The 21,786-nt window shown below is 44.0% G+C and overlaps 1 protein-coding gene across 1 annotated transcript in view; it reads right to left on the reverse strand.

The window, feature by feature from the left end:
- LOC145413473 (uncharacterized) overlaps window positions 1–21,786 on the reverse strand; it is a 364,910-nt gene that overhangs the window by 47,394 nt on the left and 295,730 nt on the right. The gene's annotated exons all lie outside the window — the stretch shown is intronic.

A 21,786-nucleotide genomic window follows, 5' to 3' on the forward strand; every position in this document is an offset into this window, starting at 1 on the left:
TCTGGGTGATGGTATGGGTAATTGTGAAGTCTGGGTGATGGCATGAGATAATGCTCTGCATGATGATGTTGATGATGTAGGGTGATGGTCTGGGTGATAATGTGTGGTGAAAGTGTGGAATGGATGATGATGTGGTGTGTGCAGTGGTATGGTCTGAGTGATTGTGTGGTCTGTGGTATAGTCTGGGTGACTGTGCAGTCTGTGTAATGTTATGGTCCATAGTATCTCCAAACTTCAGGTTACACAGTGTTTGTCACTGTGTTTATCAATGTCTGGTTAATTCAGGGCCAGTCTGAGATGGTCCGGGCAGGCTAGAGGGATCACTGTGGGTGACTCTACAGAGGGTCCAGACTATAAAAAAAAATTTGCCACTGACACAGTACTTCCCATAACATGGACTTCCATTACACTATGCAAGTTACAGATGAATTAGTTGCACTATAGGCAAACTGAACTGGCTGGCTTGGATGATACAGAAAAAGACAGATTTGGGAAAGATTTGATGTGTGTGGTGGTGGTGTGGGAGATGATGAGATTGTAGTTTTGGGAGGGGACTTAAATGGTCATGTGGGTGAAGAGCTCAAGGATATGAAGGGGTACATGGGGGATGCACATATGGTATGAAGAATGTGGAAGGAGAAATCATATCGTTCATATCATTCATAAAGGCTCCAGTTTGCTTGCATGTGTCAGCCTTGGTCACCTTATGACAGCTCTCCATGCTGCACGATCTCTGGCAACCTCCCTGTTCAGTACCTTATCCCTGAAGTTACGCTCTATGACCTCGCCATCCTCCGTCCTCTCCACATGCCCAAACCACCTCAATCTACCCCTCCTCATAAAAACACCAATTCTTTCCAGTCCCAACCTGCCCCTCAACTGTTCAATTGTAAACCTAACCTCCCCTGGACCTCAAATTCAAGGATGCACTTCACATCCATCTAATCATTGTCATTTCTGTACATTTGAGCCTATGAATGTCCTCTTCCTTTACTGCTCAGGTTTCACTACCATACAGTGTTACACTTCTAACATATGCCACAGCCAAAGTTCCCTTACCACAGAGGGAGAGCCCTCTCAATGTCATGAGAGGCAACAGTTCCGTGAACTCCTCGAACCACTCCTAACTCTAGTCACAGAGCTAGCTCCAGCACCATCTCCTGCACATAACATGTCCCCCAGATAACAAAACTCTCCCACATACTCAAGAGATTCATCAGCAAGATGAGATTTTTCATGCCTCACAATCTCTACATGCTCTCCCCAACACACAGCACACACAAAATCAGCATTATTGCACAGTCTACCTTATATCCACAATATCTCTTAAGGATCCACTTATCACAAACACTGCACAAGATGGAGATATTTCCCACACTCTTCTGGCAAACACTGCACAAGATGGGAGTTCTTTCCTACACCCTTGTGGTGCACACACACACACACACACACACACACACACACACACACACACACACAAAATGAGGTGAAAAGAATGGAAATTGAAAGTATTATTGCTCTGATGAGGAAGGATACACAAAGATGGTCTGGGCATGTGGTGAGGATAGAGGATTACAACTGAGTGCAGAGGGTTAGAGGTGTAAACGCTGAGGGTAGGGTTGCAAGAGGCAGATCGAAAAAGATCTGGGACACGATCGTAGAGAGTGACCTCAAGGATGACGGACTGAATAGGGAGGTTGCGCAAGATCAGGCAGCATGGACAGCCACCATTAGCTGACCAAGGCCAATGCATGCAAGCATGATGGAGCTTCTAGTTAAAAAAAAAAAAAAAAAAAAAAAAAAAAAAAAGAGAGAGCTAAATGAAATGAAACTAAACATACACCAGTACCTTGAATGAAAAAGATTATGTACAATACAAATACTTGCATAGTCTTTAGTAATTTTCAGGCCAATACCAAATCATGCTGTTCCATTACCAAACACAATTTTGATTACCATATACAGTAGAACCTCGATTATCCATGACCCAATCAACCGGAATTGGCACTAAACCGGAAAATTTAAAGAAAAATTCCAAATCAATCAACCAGGGAAATTCCAGGACCTAACCGGCATTGCAAATTCACCACGCAACCATCCCGCCTGAATGTTTTCATTCCTTGGTCGCCAAAGCGCATCACCGCAGTCCCCGCCATTGTTTTGAGGGTTAACAATGTAAACACCACAACACACCGCTGTTTTATCACAATTTTCCGTAATATTTGGTGGAATATCAGTTCTGTCTGACCAGGAAACTATCAACAGTGTTCTTTTGCCTGAAAGGAAAGATGTGGAAAAGGTGGATTCAAGCGATGAGGAAGAGGAGGAAGGAGTATGTCCGTCTCGTGGAAAAATGCTGATGAAACATTTCAAAAGATCATCCGATTCATGGTGAGAAATCCAGCCTACACAGCTAATGAACTGCTTCATTTTCATAGTCATTATGATGACTTCTAAAATTGCCATCATGTAGCAATCAAACATCAGGGACTTTTTCATGAGGGGTCTATCTATCTATATACCTAGGCTGCTTCCCCCAAGGAAAGGGAGGTAGCCGAGACAGGACGACTCACTCTCCATTTACTCATCCATTCAAACACATTCATTCGCATCTTAGCCCCAAAGGGGAGAACGGACAGATCCTCACCGCATCACACCGCACAAGGGTCAACTGCGCAATGCAAGCAGTGACATCCACAGCAGGGCCCGACAGCAGAACTGGTTTACCCCTGCCACATCATAACAGACCCATCCCCTTACCCGCACCTGACCTGACTAGCTGATCAGACCAAATGCGGGAGAATATCCCCTCAGGGCTGCGTCATCACTTATTCATTCACAATTTCTCTCCATTTATTTCTGTCACGCACAGCCACTCTTCCTTGCTCAACAGACATCCCTCTCGCATCCAGCGCTCTCTTCACACTGTCCATCCATCCTATTCGTGGTCTTCCTCTCAGTCTTACACGTCTCACATCAGATCTAGTTATCTTTTTCACCAATCGCTCATTATCCATTCTCTCCATATGCCCAAACCATTGCAACACCCTCTGCTCAACTCTACCAGCCATCTCCCGAACAACTCCAGTTCTCCTTCGCACTTCATCATTTCGCACTCGATCCATACGCGTCACTCCACACATACTCCTCAGACATCTCATCTCCACTACATTCAAACTTTTCCTCTCTGCTACACCCATATTCCATGTTTCAGCCCCATATAACGCAGTCGGTACCACAACACCCTCATACAGCCTTCTCTTTACATCCATTCTAAGCGAACGACATTTAAACACTTTTTTCATTCCTCCCAGCACCTTTCCTACTTCATTTATTCTAAACTTCACTTCTGCATCTATTCTTCCATCCACAGCAACATGTGACCCTAGATATTTAAAACAATCTACCTCCTCAAGCAACTCACCATTCAAAACTATATTCATCCCCCTACCATCTATCAACCTTGTACACTTCATCACTTTACTCTTATTCTCATTTACTTTCAATTTCCTCCTTTCACACACCCTTCCAAACTCCCCTACCAACTGTCTCAATCTCTCCTCTGAATCAGTCACCAGTGCAGTATCATCTGCAAACAGCAGCTGCTTCAGATTCCACTCTCCTCCATCAACATTTACCAGACTCAGACCACCTAAAACTCTTGCATTCACCTCCCTTACAACACCATCCATGTAAATATTAAACAACCAAGGCGACATCACACATCCCTGTCGCAGCCCCACTCTCACGGGAAACCAATCACTCACAGTATTTCCCACTCTTACACACGCTCTACTATTTACATAAAAACTTTTCACCCCTTTTAGTAACCTACCATCAAGTCCATACAATCTTAAAACAGTCCACAAAGCCTCCCTATCAATTCTATCATATGCTTTCTCTAAATCCATAAATGCCCAAAACACATCCTTGCCTTTCGCTAAATACTTTTCACACACTTGTCTCACAGCAAACACCTGATCAACGCATCCCCTCCCTCTCCTAAAGCCACACTGCTCATCACTAATCACTCCCTCTGTACCCTCTCTAACTCTCATAATTAACACTCTACCATACACTTTACCTACAACACTCAACAGACTTATACCCCTAAAGCTAGTACATTCATACTTATCACCCTTGCCTTTATACAACGGGACCACACAAGCACTTGCCCAGTCAATTGGCACCATACCTTTCTCAAAGCACACATTCAATAATCTTACTAACCAGTCAACAATAGTCACTCCACCACCCTTCAGGCATTCCACAGCACACCCATCCATACCTGCAGCTTTCCCTGTTTTCATCTCCTTTACTGCCTTCTCCACTTCCTCCTTCGTGATCAAAGAATCATTCAACTCTCCCAACACATTTATTCCTTGCATCCTTCTATCTGCCACAATCTCAGCCACCCTTTCCTCCTCTACATTTAACAATCTTTCAAAATACTCTGCCCATCTCTTCCTTACTGCATCCATCTCAATTAACATCCTTCCATCCTCTGCTTTTACTCGTTCTTCCTTCCCAGACTCTCCCTTTCGCACCCTTTTCACCTCCTTCCAAAACATTTTCTTATTCTGTTGAAAATTCTCTGTCAGCCGCCTACCCCACCTCTCATCTGCTGCCACTTTAGCATCACGCACAGCCCTTCTCGCTCTATTCCTCTTTTCCTTATACCTTTCATATGACATCTCATCCTTCCTCTGCAGCCACACTTCATATGCACGTCTCTTCTCAGCCACAGCCATACTTACTTCCTCGCACCACCATTCACTTCCTTTTCTTACACCACCACCCACACGTCTCACACTACACACCTCTTCTGCATGCCCCACCACAGCACCCTTAAACAACTGCCATTCCTCCTCCACACTGCCATTTTCCCGATCTTTCACTGCGTTCCACTCATCTTTCAATTTCTCCTGATACTCTATCTTTTTCTCTCTTTTATCCAACTCACTCACTTTCAAAACCTCCCTGCCACACCTAACCCTCCTAGCTCTCACCCATCTCTTACCTACTCTTAACTTTCCCTCCACCAGGTAGTGGTCAGACATACCTCCACCCTCCCCTCTCAGAACTCTCACATCCAACAATCTTCCTATTACATTCCTAGACACAACCACATAGTCCATCAAGGCTCTATCAACAACCCTTCCACCCTCCTGTCTCACCCATGTATACTTATAAATATCTTTCTTCTCAAACAGCGTATTCCCAATCACCATCTCTCGCTCAACACACATCGCTATCATTCGTTCCCCATTTTCATTTCTTCCAGGCACACCATGCATACCAACTACGCCTTCAACTGCTACATTTCCTACTCTAGCATTCAGATCTCCCATCATTACCACATTCACATTCGCTCCAAAACTCTGCAGACACTCATCAACATCATTCCAGAAAGACTCCCTCTCTTGTTCATCCCTTTCACTACCAGGCCCATATGCACTCACAAACACCCACAACTCACGTTCAAATTTCACTTTCACCCACATCAGTCTCGATGACACCTCCTTCCATTCAATCACACACTGCTGTACTTCCGGACTCACTAACAAGGCCACACCTTCTCTTGCCCTTCCTCTATCAACACCTGACAATCTTCCATTCACACTTCCAAACATAGATTCCCCCTTCCCTTTCATCTTCGTTTCACTCAAAGCTAACACATCCAACTTTCTTCTCACAAACATTCTCCCAATCTCCTCCCTTTTAGCCTCAATTGTACTACATCCACGCACATTCATAGACCCAATCTTCAGGGTACGGGGATAACTCCATCCCCCGTCCCTTCCTCTGGCCTGTCTCTTTTTAGGAACTAAAAAACAGAGGAGGGGGTCCCTAGTCCCCTCACCCTCATGAGGGGTAAACATGCAAAAACAGCAAACATTTCACTCATATCCTCCTGTTCATGTGTGGGGTTCCCAGATAGTGATGCATCAATGTCCACACCAGTAAGTACTTCAGCAAAAATGGCTGCTCCATCAGTCTTCCCCATCATGTCTGTTCAACTCCCAGCCAGCCTATCCACTTGTGTCAATAAGCCTGAACACCCACAACTCTGCCACCCCCACCCATCCCTCCCTCTGACTCTGAATCTGATGTGGATGATATGATGGTGATGAGTGATGATGATGAGTTATCATGTACAGTAAATACAGTAAAAAGGAAAAAAAGGGAAAATTTAAAAAGAAAAAAATAATGTACGTAGCATTGTTGAAGGATACACTAGTGGTTAACATTTAATTTTTACAGTACTAGTTCAGTAAATCTATCTATCTATCTATTGCCAGACGCCTCAATCCCGTTTGGGGTGGCCACAAACAAATCGCCTCCAAGTCGCCCTGTCCCCCGCCATTTCACTCCCCTGCTCCCAACTCACACCCCCCTCTCACATATACCTCTCCACCCCATCTCTCCATCTCATCCTCGGCCTCCCCTTCCCTCTTTCCCCCTCCACCTCACTCACATACACTCTCTTCGTCAATCTTTCACCCTCCATCCTCTCCACATGGCCAAACCACCTCAGTGTGTTCCTCATAACGCTTCCTATCACATCCACATCAGCACCACAACGCTCCTTTATATCCTCATTCGTCAGCCTGTCTCTCCATGTGACTCCACATGCTCCTCTTAAATAACTCATTTCCACGGCTCTCACTCTTGACTTGTGTCCTTCCAACAACGTCGAAGCTTCACTTCCGTACGTTAGAGTTGGTATCACAATACTGTCATGTAGTAACTTTTTCACTTCCATGCTCACTTCCCTGTTTCTTATCACTGCTTTCAAAGAACCAGCAACCTTTCTTCCCTGCTGTACCCTTTCAAGCATTTCATCCTCCAAACCTCCATCCTTACTCATCACACTACCCAAGTACTTAAACGTACTCACATTTTCCAATTCCTCACCATCCAACCTCGCTGTACATTCACTGACTTCACCTCTCTCAAAGACCATCACTTTACTCTTCCCTACATTCACCTTTAGATTCCGTTTCTTACACACTCTCTCAAACTCATCCACCAAGCCTTGCAGCTCCCCTTCGTCTTCACTCAACAACACAGTATCATCTGCAAACAACAGTACAGGGAGTTTCCAAACACTATCCTCTCTCACCAGGGCCACTCCAACATCCACTACCCTACCTTGTACCTCTTTTATTACCCCATCCATGTACAGATTGAACAACCATGGAGACATGACACATCCCTGTTTCAACCCAACTTTCAAAGAGAAAAATTCACTTAGTTCACCATCCACACGCACTGCAGCCTTCGCACCATCGTACATACTCTTCACAGCATTCAACAACTTCCCATCTACTCCATATATTCTTAACACTTTCCACAATCCTAGTCTATCCACCCTGTCATATGCTTTCTCCAAATCCATGAAAGCTGCATACAACTTCTTTCCCTTCTCTAGAAACTTTTCCACTAAAGATCTGAGAATGAATATCTGATCTACACAACCTCTTCCCCTCCTAAAGCCTCTCTGTTCTTCTCCAACTAATTTCTCTGTTCTTTCTCTAACTCTGTCAATAAGTATCCTACCATACACTTTTCCTATTATACTAAAAAGACAAATGCCCCTATGATTACCACACACTTCTTTTTCCCCTTTTCCTTTGTACAAGGGAATAATTATACCTGACTTCCAATCCTCCGGGACTCTACCTTCCTCCCAGGCCAATCTGAACATCTTCCACATCCATTCTACTACTATCTCTCCCCCATGCTTCAGCATTTCACCACACACTCCATCAATTCCTGGGACTTTCCCTGATTTAACTTTCTTCATTGCTTCCACAACTTCTATCCTACTGATTTCTTCCTGTCTTCTCACCTCCCTCCTTCTCCCAGCCATTCCCCAGCCACTTATACTCGCATTACTTCCATCCTCCACGTTCAACAATTCCTTAAAGTGTTCTCTCCATCTGCTCACTTTTTCTCCCTTCTCCACTAGTAATCTACCATTTTTATCTTTCACTCCCCTGCTAACTTCGCTTCCACCCTGTCTTACTCTTTTCACCTCTTTCCAGAACATTTTCTTACAGTCCCTCCACTTTACACTCAAATTCCTTCCAAATTCCTCATCCACTCTCTTCTTACTCTCTCTTACTAATCTTTTCACCTCTCTCTTTCTTTCTACATATAACTCTCTCTTCCGCTCTCAACTTCTTCCACACCCCTATTTCTCATCCATTCATTGTATGCTTTCTTCTTTTGTGCCACAGCCCGTTTCACCTCTTCAGTCCACCACGCTGTTCCTTGCACCCCCCTCCGTCTTCTCTTCCTTCCACACACCACATCACATGCTGCACATATTTCTTCTGTAAATATTCTACACACACCTTCCACGTCCCCCATCTGCTCCAGTTCATATTTGCCCAATCGTTCCTCCACTTCTCTCTTATACTCTGCCTTTTTCTCATCCTCTTGTAACCTTTCCACTCTCCTTGCAACTACTCCTTCCTCTCGTCTTTCCCTTCTTCTATTCCTCCATCTTACTTGAACTTTAATTCTGGCCACCACCAAGTAGTGGTCAGAAAGTCCACTCCCCCAACCTCTATAAACTCTTGCATCCAATATACATCTTCGCATCCTTTCATCCACACACACATAATCAATCATTGCCTTCCTTTCATTCAGTTCACCACCCACCCTTCTCATCAATCGCCATGTATACCTGTGGATCATTTTATGCCTGAAGAGGGTATTGGCTATCACCAACCCCCTCCCAGCACAAATGTCCACTAACGCACTCTCATTCTCATCTACCTCAGCAGGCACACCCCACTCACCAACTATTCCATCCACCTTCACATTCCCATAAGTTTATTATACATTATGCAGTTGTATTAGACATATTATTATTGTAGAGGTTGAGTGGCTTTTTGGTAGGTTGGGAGGTGGATTACTGATGACGGGGAATCATCCAGGGTGTGAATTGTCCTGACGGGGAATCGTCCATGTTTTGATGGAGAATTGTCTGACGGCGAATTGTCTCAGAACCGTCTCACACCATACAGTACAGAAGCAGCATGACCTGCATATACAGTAATAATACCACATACATAATAATTAATGTACTATATGTAATCCCTCCAATATCCAATGTAATAGAGCCAAAGGCATGTCTGGAAAGTAGGCCTCTGACTGCTGGACTTGTACTTATGATCCTAACCCAGCCTAACTCTGAAAGCCACCTAAATTACTCCTTACCGGACATGCATAGCACTTATTTAAACCTATTTATAACCCTATTCTCACCAATAATGGACATAAAGCATGAAATAAATGAAAAGGAACCAGAGAATGAGGAATTAGAAGTGGGTATGCAAAATACTTAGGCCTAGCAGTGTGCAGGGTACTGTACTTACAGCATGTCTGTGGCTGCCTTCTCTAACTCTCTAAGGCTCTGGTAGTTGTGAAAATGCTCTTGATGCATGTACAGTAATCCAGTGTTGTGCTACACTTAATTCTTTGCACTGTCAGTTATAACTGTTTAACACTGCACATTCTTCTTAACTGAACCACACCAGTTTCAACTGCCATTTTGCACTCCACACTTAATCCTTTGCACTCTAAATTCTAATTTCTTAACACTGCACAACACTGTAAATTTCCATGTGGTCTAGTGGCGAGGTATTGCAGTTTATTCACTGTTTATTCATAAAAAATGTGCATGTGAGGCATCCACTACGATGGACGTCTTCCCTGAACGAAGGTTAGACAGTAACTGGGGACAGGGTTGCCAGATCTGAACTCGGCCACATTACCAAGCTCCTCAATTTTCATTACCAAATTTAGCTTTTCATACCAAATTCTTAAAGGAAGCATTTATTCTTCACTAATTATATGGACAAATGGAAATAATCACTCCTTATAATCAGCAGCATGTTTATTTTTGCGCTAAGTATGCTAGCAGATTAATCAAAGAAAGCAGACAGTCCACCATCTCCATTCTCTATATCTTCATACATGTGAAAAATCTGTTTGGTAAAGACCATGCTGATTCACTACCAAATGAACTTTTCAGTACCAAATTGGCCCACATTTGGTAATGAAAAATACCAAATGGCAACCATGACTGGCGAGGGGGGAAGGGGGAGGAAGGAAGGGGGGAAGGGACCGTGGTGTAAACAGCTGTATGGTGCTGCATGGCGCCACGCAGCAATTTCAAATTACGGGTGGGAAAAAATTCGGATTTTTTGGGATTTTTTTCTTTTTTGGCCATTTTTGGGTTCCGAAGGTCCAGGCCAACAATGTTCGGTAAGTGGGGAGTCCGGAAAGTGGGCGTCTGGAAACTACGGGGATTACTGTACATAAAATTAATGTAACATGTATATGTACAGCATACAATGTACAATAACACAGTAATGTGTGCTCACCCATGACCGGCCAATGCTCCTGTAGGCTGCAGGGTTCCGAGACATGGGTGAGTACACATCACACAGTACAGTACAGTACAGTACTGTATTATTGTACATTGTATGTTATACATATACACATGTTACATTAATTTTATGTATTATTTCATTAATTATTATGTATGTGGTATTATAATTGTATATGCAAGTCATGATACTTCTATAGCGTAAGGTGTAAGACAACAGGAAAGAGGTGTCAAATGATAATATGGAAAAATCGGTTTACCGGCATTTTGAATTCCCCATGGCTCGTGGATAATCGAGGTTCTACTGTACAGCACAATTTGGTTTCGAATAACACTAGATAGTAACCATACTGATGGTCCACTGGCATTCTGTGACCATCAGACATAGATTTCTACAATTAACATCTAACACAAACACAATTAAGAGTGGCGAGTTGTGAAAAGCACTAGTAATACCACCTCAGAAATGCAGTGTTGCTACTGTTTCTCTACTCTTGATACTACAGCTACCTGGTACAGTACAATCCCAGCTATCCGGTATCCAGACAAACGGAATACTCAGAACAACGGGAAAATTCAAGGGCTGGTAAAAATGTCAGTAAGTTATAACTGTGCACCAATTTGAATGGACCGCCAAACCGCCGTTTGATCATGTCACGCGAGGCTGGGTGAAGTCAGACAAAGCGAGGTGAAAGCATTTCCGGCTAATGTAAATCCCTAGCAAATCCTCTTAACCACCCCTCCTCTCCCCCTTTTTCCCCTACTTGAATTCAGTCATCCTCCACACCCTCCAAAAATCACCAGTCTGTGTTTTGCCACTAGACAGTAAACAAGCTCTCTTGCTATTGTGTTCCTCTGATAGACGGTAATTTGTACACTCCAAAATGCCTAAAGTGCAAACTAAACGTAAACGTATCGTGCTTACCTTGAAACAGAAGCTGGACATATGCAACAGACTTGAAAAAAGCGAACATTATAAAACACTAATGGCTGAATATAAATGTAATAAGAATGAAAGTTTACTTTGTTGGAAGAAAAATAAATAAATAATATGCCTGCATTTCATACATACATCATTTATTTTACTTTCTGCAAAACAGCTGAGTGGCGGGTGAGGGGTGGAGTGATGGAGGTCAAGTGGGGAAGAAGAACAGTCGGAAACGTAAATAAACTCACGTGGGGGGACAGGTGTTGTGATAATTCTACACTGCAGTCTTAACACATCATCAGTTCACTAATAAATGTTCAAGCTTTTATTTCTTTATTTTATTTTTCAATTTTTATGAGTACAGTACATATAATGAATACAGTAATTCGGTAAACAATGGACTGGTGCAAATTGCTAGACATTGCACGCACGTTAGACCATGGTGTGTGTTTACAAGGCAGTTTTTCAGGCGAAATCTCTTAGTGTAACCCCTAATGTGACTGGTGAGTACCTGAACTGTATTTACTGCTGTGATAGCCTTTGTATAGATTTGACTTGAAAATCAGAAATACGGGAAAAATCTGTAACCGGGAAGGTAAATTCCCGAAGCCACCCGGTTAACTGGGATTGTACTGTATATATATATATATATATATACTGTATATATATTAGTAATCCCTCCACTATCTGACGTAATAGAGCCAAAGGCATGTCCGGAAAGTGGTCCCATTCGGATTGTGGGCCCCAGCCTCCTGGACTTGTACTTATGGAGGCGGTGGCTCAATCGATAGAGAGGTGGCCTGCAGTCCTAACGGACCAGGTTCAAATCCCGGCTGGGGCAGGGAACAGTTTAGGATTTGAATTTCATTAAATCAGGCTTTCCTGATCTACCAGAAGACCCGCCGACATGTCGTAAAAATACCCCAGCTAATACCAATACACCAGTCCTGTATGAGACAGCCCTAGCATGTATTCAATATGGACGGTGGGTGTTAGCGCCGAAGTGGTGACATGTGGAGGTGTATGGTATGTAGGAGGACTGCTGGGCCTTGATAGCAGGTTGTGAAGCCTATGCCCAGAGTCGGACACATAAAAAAAAAAAAAAAAAAAAAAAAAAAAAAAACTAGCCTGACTCAGAAAAACACCTATATAACTCCCTACTGGACATGCATAGCACCTATTTAAGACCCAATTCACACCAATAAGGGACATAAAAGAGTGAAATAAATGCAAAGGAACCAGAGAATGAGGTTTTTGAGGTGAGTATATACAATATTAAACATTCTGGGTACTTATAACAAATCCATGGCTCCTGGACTAGTACTTATGGACCCTAACCTAGCCTAACACAGAAAAACACCTCCCTACTGGACATGCATAGCACCTAAGATCCTATTCACACCAATAAGGGAGATAAAAGAGTGAAATGAGGTTTTAGAGGTATGTATGGAAAATATAGTACAATATGAAACATTCTGTGTACTGTACTTACAACAAGTCCCTGGCCATCTCGATGAATAACCCACCTCCTCTCAGACCCTGACAGTAAAAAGGAGTACCTGAAGCACCTGCAGTACAGTGTACATGAAGTCTTGCACTGAACTTAATCATCTGCACTCATAATTCTAGCTTCTTAACACTGTGCACTCTAGTCTTACCTGCGCTCCATTGTACCATAATGAAATCAGTGTTGCACTCTGCACTCAAGTCTTTGCACTCAGAAATCCATTTTCTTAACACTGCACACACTTGTCTAATTTGCACTCCACTGTACGTTAATAAAATCAGTGTTGCACTCTGCACTTAAGTTTTTGCACTCAGAATTCTAATTTCTTAACACTGCGCACTGTTTTTTCACTGCACAACACTGTAAATTCCCATGTGGTCTAGTGGTGAGTTCTTGCTGTTTATTCACTATCAGAGTCTGAGAGTAACTGATGCAGGTGGCCTAGGGGCGCATCGCTGGGACATGGTAATGGACTACCCACTGCAGACGACCCTGAAGAGAGGCGCAAACTCACGTCCAGTGGCGACCCCACCGTGCCTGATGTGCTGGGCTGTGGCTCGGAGGATGAGGGCCTGTCTTGAGGAGGCAATGGTGTGGAGCCAGGGCTGGGTACAGCAGGGGTCATGGGTCTGAAAAAGCTGTCAATGGTTGATTGATGCAAGGAATGACGATTTTGGCGATTAATGATGAAAGCGCACACTTCCTCCACAAGTCCCAAGGGTCCCATCTCCCTGTCGCAGTCCAGGTGTTCCAGGTAGTCGAGAACGCACTCTATGTGTTCCCGGAGTGTGCTAAGGTTGGGGATGGCTGGAGTAGCGTCACGCTGAGAGGAGTCCGCATCATCGTTGCTGTCCTCGTCGGAATCTTCAAGCTGGGTACTGACACCTGCAACTGAAGATGCGACCTCGTTATCAGACATGGTCTGATACCCAGGATCACCCACGTCGTCATCCAACCACTCACGCACTTTGTCTACATCAACATCGTTGCCATGTGCATGTAGATGTGCATGGAAGTCATCCACGTCGAAACCTAGAGAAATCGTGCTCCACATCCATTCCGAGAAGCAAACGAGACCAACCATTTTCTAGAGTCTTGACAGGGACATCCTTCCATGCACTGGCCCAGTTGTAGATTACAGACTTGATGTTGTAGCAGCAAAGGTTTTCCAAAGTCTGCTTGCCTTGCGTGTCCCGTCCCTCCCTGCGCTTGTCCTCGTCCTCGAGAACAACCATCACCTCGTCCAGGAACTTCCTTTGGTACAGCCTCTTCATAGCCACAATCACTCCTTGGTCCATTGGTTGGATGAGAGCAGTCGTATTAGGTGGCAGAAACATGCACCTAATGCGGCCATTCTCAGCAACCAACTCCTTGTCGTACGGGTGGGTGGGTGCATTGTCCAAGAGAAGGAGGGCCTTTACCTGGTCGTGCGGGATTTCCAGTTTCTCCATCTAGTAATGCATGAACTCCTTGACGAAATGGCAGTGGAACCAGTCTTTGAAGATCTTGACTGTGAACCAACCCTTCACAGAATGGTAATAAACGACAGGAAGGACATCCATTACCCCACGAAGACACCGAGGCTGCTTTGCACGGCCAACACTAACGGGCTTGAGCCGGTGCATGCCGTTAGCATTGGCACAACACAAAGCAGATATCCGTTACTTGGAGAGCTTGCGGCCAGGTACACGCTTCTCCGTCTCCTCGGCTAGAGTGTTCGTTGGCAAAGAGCGATAGAATAAACCAGTTTCATCAGCATTGTAGACCTGACTGAGAGTGAGGTCCTCCCTGTTGATCAAACCCTTCACCTTGTGCCAAAACTCCTCTACTCCATCCTCTTTGGCGTCCAAAGCTTCGCCAAGGGCCTTACAGTTGGTATGGCCATGTCGTAACTTGAACGCAAATAGCCAACCCTTGGATGCCTTGAAGTCTGCGGTGTTGTGAAGCCTTGCGAACTTCTCAGCAGCAACCTTCAGCTCTGTGCCACGCACCATCACACCAGCAGCACGTTGTTGTCGATACCAAATCAACATGGAGCGTTTGACATCTGCATACCAGGGAGTAAACATCCTCCTCCTCTCCACGTTGCGTTTGCTTTTCAACGAGGAGTCAGCCGTGTACTGCTTGAGTTTGTCATGGGATCTCTAGATATCAAACAATGTAGATCAGGCCAGGTTGAATTCACGAAGGATGCATCAGGTTGACCATCCCGTGTCCACCCTGTCCAATATCTCCCTCTTCTTCTCAAGAGTCAAAACCACTCTCTTCCTCTTCTCAGGCAGTGGGGCCATTATCACACACATGAAGAACAGGCAGGAACGCAGCAGGAGAGCCTGCAGCAGGTAGGGCACCACCACACAAGTGAGCATGTGGGCGGCCATGGTGACGAGCGTGCACTCACAACAAGAGACAGGTGGTAAGTGGGAAGGATGCAGGGGCAGTGGGACTATGCACCAAAACACAGCTGGTCTGCGCCGCACGCTGGGTTCAAATTATGGGGGAAAGAAAAGTCAAATTTTTTTCAAAATTTTTGCGATTTTTGGGCAATTTGGGGATTATTAAGTCCCGGGACCAAAATGTCTGGTAAGTGGAGTGCCCGGAGAGTGGGCATCTGGATAGTAAGGGGATTCCCTATTCCGTTTTATCAAACATTCTGCTTTTTCAAGCTTCCATTCCAAAACCATAGTTGGAATGGAATTCTCCGGAAATCTGCGATTTTTCCCATATTTCTTCCCTAACTCGGGACCTGAAGCCTATACACATTGCTACTAAATAGCTACTTTTGCTACATACACACATGCTGCCGATGCTAGTTTTAATGATACACACAGAGTAGTCAGAACCCACAATAATAATAATACAGTAATCTATCTATCTATCTATTGCCAGACACCTCAATCCTTTTCGGGCTGACCACAAACAAATTGCCTCCACATCGCCCTGTCCCCCGCCATTTCACTGCCCCGCTCCCAACTCACACCCCCCACTCTCATATACCTCTCCACCCCATCCCTCCATCTCATCCTTGGCCTCTCCCTCCCTCTTTCCCCCTCCACCTCAAATACACTCTCTTCATCAGTCTTTCACCCTCCATCCTCTCCACATGGCCAAACCACATCAATGTATTCCTCCTAACGCTTCCTATCACATCCACATCCACACCACAATGCTCCTTTATATCCTCATTTGTCAGCCTGTCTCTCCATGTGACTCCACAGGCTCCTCTTAAATAACTCATTTCCACTGCTCTCACTCTTGACTTGTGTCCTTCCAGCAAATGTCCAAGCTTCACTTCCATACGTTAGAGTTGGTATCACAATACTGTCATGTAGTAACTTTTTCACTTCCATGCTCACTTCCCTGCTTCTTATCACTGCTTTCAAGGAACCAGCAACCTTTCTTCCCTGCTGTACCCTTTCAAGCACTTCACCCTCCAAACCTCCATCCTTACTCATCACACTACCCAATTACTTAAATGTACTCACATTTTCCAATTCCTCACCATCCAACCTCACTGTACATTCACTGACTTCACCTCTCACAAAGACCATCACTTTACTCTTCCCTACATTCACCTTTAGATTCCGTTTCTTACACACTCTCCCAAACTCATCCACCAAACCTTGCAGCTCCCCTTCGTCTTCACTCAACAACACAGTATCATCTGCAAACAACAGTACAGGGAGTTTCCAAATACTACCCTCTCTCACCAGGGCCACTCCAACATCCACTACCCTACCTTGTACCTCTTTTATTACCCCATCCATGTACAGAGTGAACAACCATGGAGACATGACACATCCCTGTTTCAACCCAACCTTCAAAGTGAAAAATTCACTCAGTTCACCATCCATACGCACTGCAACCTTAGCACCATCATACATACTCTTCACAGCATTCAACAACTTCCCATCTACTCCATATATTCTTAATACTTTCCACAATCCTTGTCTATCCACCCTGTCATATGCTTTCTTCAAATCCATGAAAGCTGCATACAACTTCTTTCCCATCTCTTGAAACTTTTCCACTAAAGATCTAAGAATGAACAGCTGATCTACACAACCTCTTCCCTTCCTAAAGCCTCCCTGTTCTTCTCCAACTAATTCCTCTGTTATTTCTCTAACTCTGTCAATAAGTATCCCTGGTGAGAGAGGATAGTGTTTGGAAACTCCCTGTACTGTTGTTTGCAGATGATACTGTGTTGTTGAGTGAAGACGAAGGGGAGCTGCAAGGCTTGGTGGATGAGTTTGAGAGAGTGTGTAAGAAACGGAATCTAAAGGTGAATGTAGGGAAGAGTAAAGTGATGGTCTCTGAGAGAGGTGAGGTCAGTGAATGGACGGCGAGGTTGGATGGTAAGGAATTGGAAAATGTGAGGACGTTTAAGTACTTGGGTAGTGTGATGAGTAAGGATGGAGGTTTGGAGGGTGAAGTGCTTGAAAGGGTACAGCAGGGAAGAAAGGTTGCTGGTTCTTTGAAAGCAGTGATAAGAAACAGGGAAGTGAGCATGGAAGTGAAAAAGTTACTACATGACAGTATTGTGATACCAACTCTAACATACGGAAGTGAAGCTTGGACGTTGTTGGAAGGACACAAGTCAAGAGTGAGAGCAGTGGAAATGAGTTATTTAAGAGGAGCATGTGGAGTCACATGGAGAGACAGGCTGATGAATGAGGATATAAAGGAGCGTTGTGGTGCTGATGTGGATGTGATAGGAAGCGTTAGGAGGAACACACTGAGATGGTTTGGCCATGTGGAGAGGATGGAGGGTGAAAGACTGACGAAGAGAGTGTATGTGAGTGAGGTGGAGGGGGGAAGAGGGAGGGGGAGGCTGAGGATGAGATGGAGGGATGGGGTGGAGAGGTATATGAGAGAGGGGGGTGTGAGTTGGCAGCAGGGCAGTGAAATGGCAGGGGACAGGGAGACTTGGAGGCGATTTGTTTGTGGCCACCCCAAACGGGACTGAGGCGTATGGCAATAGATAGATTGATAGACTAAGACAGATGCCCCTATGATTACCACAAACTTTTTTTTCCCTTTTTCTTTTGTACAAGGGAATAATTATACCTGACTTCCAATCCTCCGGGACTCTACCTCCTCCCAGGCCAATCTGCACATTTTCCACATCCATTCTACTACTATCTCTCCCCCATACTTCAGCATTTCACCACACACTCCATCAATTCCTGGGGCTTTCCCTAATTTAACTTTCTTCATAGCTTCCACAACTTCTATCCTTCTGATTTCTTCCTGTCTTCTCACCTCCCTCCTTCTCGCAGCCATTCCCCAGCCACTTTACTTGCATTACTTCCATCCTCTATGTCCAATAATTCCTTAACCCCTTAACCGCGGGGCGTCACTTTCGTGAAGCTTGGGAGCAAGGAATCATACTGCGGGGTGTCACTTTTGTGATTCTGTGTTATTGTGAATTCGCCCTGGCTTTCATGTGGTGGCTTGTATCATCTATCAGTACTGCCAATGTCCAACACTAGTCAGCACTCCTAATCTCATCTGTACTCCCATCCATTGTTGACAATTTAGCCATTTCTCCCTGTTCTTGACTCCCCTCCCGACCTCCCCTCCATTACCCTCTCCTCTTGCCTGCCCGGCCATGCTACGCTAAGTAAATCTTCCCTGGAATTTTCCACTGATTTCATCCATTGAAATAAGCCCTATGCCCTATTCTTATACCAAATATATATACAAAAAAGAAATAAGGTAAGTGAGAGTGCCATACACCTGAAATTGGCTAATTATCACCTGACAACACCTCACGTGCACTCCTTCGCTAATTTTAGCTGTTTATTTCCCCTTGAAATATGCCGTATAATCTATTCTCGTATTAAAAATATATATTAGAAAGGAAGGGAGAAGCCTAAGTGATGTTTAGATTCACCTGGAACTACCAATAATTGCAGGCCACCACACTGTATTCTACGCTAAATAAATCTTCCCTGGAATTTTCCACTGATTTCATCCATTGAAATAAGCCCTATGCCCTATTCTTATACCAAATAATATATACAAAAAAGAAATAAGGTAAGTGAGAGTGCCATACACGTGGAATTGGCTAATTTTTACCTGACAACACCTCACGTGCACTTGTTCGCTAATTTTCGCTGTTTATTTCCCCTTGAAATATGCCGTATAATCTATTCTCGTAATAAAAATATACATAAGGAGGGAAGGGAGAAGCATAAGTGATATTTACATTCACCTGGAACAACCTAATTTATAATGTATTGTCTAGATTTCCTGCCAATCATTTCATAGCTATATATTAGCAGCTCTCACGAGGCTGACGTTGGCAGTAATGCACTCTCCCTAGGTAGGCCACCCCGGCCCACCACTATCAGTTTACTGTCGTCTTGCAAGGTGAAAGTATGTCGGATTTGCACCTGCTAAATTCCGCCAGTTTTTAGCCCCATGCAAGGGACCTGTGACTTTTACCCCCTACTAAACCTCGTGTGGAAAGAGGTAAAGGGCTGACAAATGATAGAGAGTGACTACAATATTTCCGGTGAGTAAAACAGTGCAAGTGGAATTGTAAATAATGTGTAAACAGCAAGTGAAAGCAATGAATGTAAATATAAGTGAACAGTGGAAAATAGTTTTATAAGTTACTGCAAGTGACAGTGCCTAACACAGTGTAAATAAAATAAAAATGTAAATAATGTAAATAAAATAGAGAATGTAAATAGAAATGTAAATGAGTAGTATAGTATTATAAGAATACGAGTATATATACTAGGAGTAATGAAAGTGAAAGTTTCACTCTAGCATGTATGAATATGAGAGAGGGGGGTGTGAGTTGGGAGCAGGGGAGTGAAATGGCGGGGGACAGGGCGACTTGGAGGCGATTTGTTTGTGGCCACCCCAAACGGGATTGAGGCGTCTGGCAATAGATAGATAGATAGATGTATGAATACTATGAGTTATGAGAGTGAAGGTGAAAGTGACATTCACTCTCAACGCTACTATACAAGACGAGAAAGTGAATGCTACATAGTTTACTGAGAAAGAAATTGAATGCCTACAGTGACAATAAACTACTATAACTGAAGGAAACTTATGGATAAAGACTGTAGATATATATAAGTGTTATATAGTTACAGAAATATAAACTGTGAGTGTTTTTATGAATAATAAATGACAGAACACCAGCGGCGAACGATGTCAAGTGGGAAGGTCATACGCCCTCGTAATTTTCATTGCTTTCACAGTGTTTTTTTTTTTGGAGTATGGATTCCAAACTATTTGAGAATCATAGAATAGTGTTTCTAGTGATAATATCAGGCTGTGGTAATCATATTACTGGTTGTCGGGAAGTGTAAAGTGGAGACTTCGTTACCCAACTTCAGAGGTCTCCACAAGTCCTACAGTACTCGACGAAGGCTCAACAAACACCCCAGGAGAAAGCTGAAGGTATGTGCCATAAGCATATGTGATTTTAATATTCTAGGACTAACTCATTTTTGGCAAATATTTTTAGAGAGAGTCTGTCTGAGCGCGAATATGCCAGCGGGTGCCGCAAGTCAAAGCAAAACAAGCCCGCGGTTAAGGGGTTAAAGTGTTTCCTACATCTGGTCATTTTTTCTCCCTTCTCCACTAGTAATCTACCATTTTTATCTTTCACTCCCCTGCTAACTTCACTTCCACCCTGTCTTACTCTTTTCACCTCTTTCCAGAACATTTTCTTACAGTCCCTCCACTTTACACTCAAGTTCCTTCCAAATTCCTCATCTGCTCTCTTCTTACTCTCTCTTACTAATCTTTTCACCTCTCTCTTTCTTTCTACATATAACTCTCTCTTCCACCTCTCAACTTCTTCCACGCCCCTATTTCTCATCCATTCATTGTAAGCTTTCTTCTTTTGTAACACAGCCTGTCTCACCTCTTCATTCCACCAGCTGTTCCTTGCACACCCCTCCGTCTTCTCTTCATCCCACACATCACATCACATGCTGCACATATTTCTTCTGTAAATATCCTGCACACACTTTCCACGTCCCCCATCTGCTCCAATTCATATTTGCCCAATTGTTCCTCCACTTCTCTCTTATACTCTGCCTTTTTCTCATCCTCTTGTTACCTTTCCACTATCCTTACAAATACTCCTTCTTCCCGTCCTTCCCTTCTATTTCTCCATCCTAATTGGACCTTGAATCTGGCCACCACCAAGTAGTGGTCAGAAAGTCCACTCCCGCAACCTCCATCAGCTCTTGCATCCACTACACATTTTCGCATCCTTTCATCCACACACACATAATCAATCATTGCTTTCCTTTCATTCAGTTCACCACCCACCCTTCTCATCACTCGCCATGTATACCTGTTGATCATTTTGTGTCTGAAGAGGGTATTGGCTATCACCAACCCCCTCCCAGCACAAATGTCCACTAACGCACTGCCATTCTCATCTATCTCAGCGGCACACCCGACACCAACTTTTTTTTTTTTTTTTTTTTTTTTTAAATATGTCTGACTCAGGGCAAAGGCTTCAGGGCCTATATCTCAGGGGCAGTAGCCTATCCCAAGGCCCAGTAGTCCTCCTACACCTCCACATGTCACCACTTCGGCACTAACACCCACCATCCATATTGAATACATGCTAGGGCTGTCTCATACAGGACTGGTGTATTGGTATTTGCGGGGGTATTTTTACGACATGTCGGCGGGTAATCTAGTAGATCAGGAAAGTCTGCTTTTTATGAAATTCAAATCCTTAAACTGTTCCCTGCCCCAGCCGGGATTCGAACCTGCGTCCATCAGGACTGCAGGCCACCTCTCTACCAATTCAGCCACCACCTCCCATCCATCTTCACATTCCCTAATTTACCATTCATATCACCGATCAAAAACACTCTCTCATTCCTTCCAACTTTTCCATGCACACTTCCACATTTGTCCAGAACGCTTCTCTCACTCTGCTTGCACGATCTT

The sequence above is a fragment of the Coenobita brevimanus genome, chromosome 96 (assembly GCF_032717465.1).
Source record: "Coenobita brevimanus isolate Jiangsu-jjx chromosome 96, ASM3271746v2, whole genome shotgun sequence".
Lineage (NCBI taxonomy): Eukaryota > Metazoa > Arthropoda > Malacostraca > Decapoda > Coenobitidae > Coenobita > Coenobita brevimanus.